Here is a 4445-nt window from a genome sequence, read left to right as displayed (position 1 = left end):
TCAAGATAAAAAGTCCTAATATTTCCAGAGCAGAAAGTCCTAATATTTCAAGTACTAGAAGTCCTAATATTTTCAAGATAAAGATCCTACATTATTCAAGCAGAGAATTCCTAAGTATTTCAAATAAAACGATCCTAAATATTCAAGATAGAAAGTCCTAATTATGAATCTCTATATTTGATAGACGACAACTTGTCTGAAGCCTAATATTTCAAGGAGTAAAAAGTCCTACGTGTTTCCATGATAGAATACGGTCCTAATATTCCAAGATAGGAAAGTCCTAATTATTCACAATAGAAAGTCCGCAATCATTTCAAGAATAAAAGTCCACATAGTTTCAGAGCATAGAAGTCCTAATATTTCGATATCCCTAAATCTGAATCCTAATATTCCAGATAGAAGTTCCATTAGTTCAATTCTAATGAAAGTCCCTAATTTCAAGATAGAAAAGTCCTAATATTATCAGCTAAAAAGTCCTAATATTTTCAAGATAGAAAGTCCCTATCTTTCAAGATAGAAAGTCCTAATTTCAATAGACAGTCCGAATCTTTCAAGGATAGAAAGTCCATTATTTACGAATAGAATTGCATAGTCATCAGAAAGGTCAATATGCTCAAGAAGTCTTAGTAGACAGTCCTAATACTGTCAAGATAGAAAGTCCTAATATCTTCAAGTAGAAGTGCTCTAATATTTCCAAGATACAAAGTCCTACTATTTCCAGATAGAAAAGTCCTAATATTTCAAAATCGAAAAGTCCTCAATATTTCAAGAGAGAAAGTCCTAAGATTTCAAAATGAAAGTCCTATTATTTAAGATAAAATCCTAATATTTCAACGATAGAAAGTCCTATATTTCAAGATAAAAAGTCCTACTATTTCCAAGATCGAAATCCTAAATTTCAAGATGGAAGTCCTAATATTTAAATGGAAAGTCCTAATATTATCAAGATAGAAATTCAACATAATATCAAGATAGAAAGTCCTAATATTTCAAGATAGAAAGTCCTAATATTTCAAGAAGAAAGTCCTAATATTTCAAGAATAGAAAGTCCGCATCTTTCAAATAGAAAGTCCTATCTTTTCCAAGATAAAAATCCTAATATTTTCAAGATAGAAAGTCCTACGATTTCAAATAGAAAGTACCTAATTGTTATCAAGCTAGAAAGTCCTAATAGTTCAGCTAGAAAGAGTCCCTAATGTTCAAGATAGAAAGTCCTATATTTTAAGATAAAAGTCCTACTATTTCAAGATATCAAGTCCTAATATTTCATAATGTTGTAGTTTTACGAGTAAAATTTATCTGCACAGCTTTTGCTTTATTCCCTATTGGTCATTGTTTTCTTTTCTTCGTTCCAATATCGTGTCTGTCAGTCACAGTGAAAACCGGGGACATTTCCGGGGACAGATCCAGCCGGGGACAGGTCACCAAAACCAGGGACTGTCACCGGAAAACCGGGGACGTCTGGTCACCCTAATTTGAACACCCTGCGATTTTGGAAGTTCTCCCACTTAGAAATCATGGAGGGGTCTGACGTTGTCGTCGTAGGTGCATGTCCACTGTGAGAGACATAATCTAAAAAAAAAAAATCTAAAAAAAAATCACAATGTATGATTTTTTTAACTATTTATTTGCATGATACAGCTGCAAATAACTACCATAGAGATCTAGTTTCACTTTAATTTGTTACATGAACACAGAGAAAGACAGGAAGGTTTTGGGTGACCGTACGTTCCCCCTTTTGCCAACACAGAACCCAAATTAAGTCCATTAAGACGGGGGGTGGCAGTGTTTCCAAATGTTCTCGTTTGAGGGGCTCAGAAACGCCACAGTACTCTGGACGCAAGGCGTAAAACGTAGCAAAAGATGTTAATTCTTAAACCAAAACGTAGTAACGTTGGTGTGGTTGTAGTCTCGCATTGCCAGACCTTCCTCCACAGCGCCGCAAAGGAGGGTCCGGCTAGTCCACACGGCGTAGAACTCAACGGTCCCGCCCCTCCTCCGAGAGACCTCGGGTAAATTTCCTGTTCAATCCTCTCATTGACGTCTGGAAAACTCCGTATATAAAGAGTTTTAGACCATGCCTTAGGCTAACCAGCTGTGGCTTGACTCATACGCATACAACATATCATTTCGAGTGACAAAACAAACACAAAATCCCCAAAAAGTCAAAGGTACAAGACTGTGTACAGATTTTCATTGTCATCATTAGGCCGGCCTCTCCCCTTTTGAGCTGAGGGCCTGACAGTACCTAGGTAAGGACTACTAGCCAGTCAGAAGCAGAGTATGAGGGCCCTGACAGTACCTAGGTAAGGACTACTAGCCAGTCAGAAGCAGAGTATGAGGGCCCTGACAGTACCTAGGTAAGGACTACTAGCCAGTCAGAAGCAGAGTATGAGGGCCCTGACAGTACCTAAGGACTACTAGCCAGTCAGAAGCAGAGTATGAGGGCGTGCCCTGACAGTGAAACAGTGAAAACAGTGTTTTCTGTTGGAGATGGTAAGTCCCTTGGGGGGGGGACGACTTTGGGCTTTTGTTTTACTTTGTATACCTATAACATGCACAATAAGCTCTATAATACAATAAAGGAAAGGGAAAAAGCACAATATGGGCCTCTAAATATGACATCCAACCTTCTCATGCCCTGAGCCTGAGCTCTCTTCATATGGTTCATGTGGTCTCAGGATGACATTTTGCAGGGAGACATGTTGAGCCGGGTATCGCAGATCAGGGTCAAAGGTCAATTCAGTCAGAGAAAAGCAACATGTGACTGAAAGGTTAGTTTGAATGTTTGAATAAAAGCCCAACCGCCCACATAAGATGCGGTTAAAGTGGTTCCTTGGTGTGCATGTCGTGGTGTAATGATGTACACACACCTGCAGTTTACATGACATCCAGCTTGAGAAATGCATTGTACTGATAACTCTCACCATCCACCACAGCCGTGCTCCATTGAATAGAAAAAGGGAACTTGGTTGCCATGGCAGCCCCCATGGTTACTCAGCTGGTTGGTAACTCAAGTCTCGCCATCTCCTGATATTTGTCTTTCTGCTTCTTGGATCGCGTGAACGGCCTGGCTTCTGGTTTCCTACATATCTTGATTTTTTCCTAGTGGAGCTCAGCGTAAGTTCATTCAGGAAGACTTCTACATTCTTCTCTCTCTCTCTGTCTCTCTCTCTCTGTCTCTGTCTCTCTCTCTCTCTCTCTGTCCCTCTGTCGCTCTCTTCTCCTCTCTCATCTCTCTGTCTCTCTTTCTCTCTCTCTCTTCTCGTCTCTCTCTCGCAGTCTCTCTCTCTCTCTCTTCTGTCCTGCTCTCTCTGTCTCCCTCGGCTCTCCTCTCTCCTACGTCTTCTCGGTCTCTCGCTTCTTCGTCCCCCTCCTCCTCTTCTCCCCTCTCACGCGTCTCGTCTGTCTCTCGCTGTCTCTCTCTGTCCTCTCTCTCTTCTCTGTCTCTGGTCTCTCTTCTCCTCTCTCTGTCTCTCTGTCTCTCCCTCTGTCTCTTCTCTCTCTGTCTCGTCTCTGTCTTCGCTCTCTCTGTCTCTCTCTGTCTCTCTCTCTCTGTCTCTCTGTCTCTCTGTCTCTCTTTTTTAACCAATTAGGTCACACACAGACAAACATAACATTCAAGTAAACAACGTAAAAAATAAAAATAAGAAGACATATACAATGAGGAAAATAAGAGCAGCAAAATTTGAGTTAATTTTGGGAAGCGTGTTGAAGTTTACGTTGCTGAAAAAAACGAAACGAGACCCTAAATTCACAAACAAAGAGCCCGCTGGTAGGAAAAAGACATTTTACTGAGTTCAAATAGCAAATAAACAGACTTACATGTGGCAGCGTGCAGACAGTCAGGTGATCAGTACACGTAGCAGAGCAGAGACGAGCCGGATTATCCTCAAAAACACCCCCAAAAAAAGACAAAAATTCAGGTGATTGCACATTGTATAAAACAAGAAGCTTTGGCAACGCAACTACTTTTTATATATTGTGTTTTTTTCTTCATCGTTCTCCATGAAATGACTGAATCCGAGTTGCCGCAGGAGGCTCAAACTGTTCCTGGAGAAGCTGCTTTATAAGTCTATTTGAAGCTGATGACATTTAAAGCATTCGTTATAGAGCGGACGCGACGATGGAGACGGCAGACGGACGAAAGACAGACGCACCACAAAGGTCAAGAAGCAGATTTGAGTCTGGACAAAAGGCAGCGGGAGATAAAGGCTGCTGCCTCCACGGATACATTTGAGTTTGAACTAATTGTGATTTACAAATACAAGTTAGCTTTCCAGTTCTCATTATTGAGCTCTTAACTTTCTCTGGTTCCAGTGTGAACACGGCCTCGAGAGAATAGAGGACATTATTTTTCATGTATGCTTAAAGCAAAATGAACTTCCCTTCTGTTACGGGGGGGTATGAGGATCGGACCCAAATGCAGAGAGGAGGAGGCAGGC

Source organism: Etheostoma spectabile, chromosome 14, assembly GCF_008692095.1.
Source record: "Etheostoma spectabile isolate EspeVRDwgs_2016 chromosome 14, UIUC_Espe_1.0, whole genome shotgun sequence".
In the NCBI taxonomy this organism is placed as follows: Eukaryota; Metazoa; Chordata; class Actinopteri; order Perciformes; family Percidae; genus Etheostoma; species Etheostoma spectabile.
The sequence above is the reverse complement of the archived record's forward strand: the minus strand, read 5'-3'. Positions refer to the sequence as shown.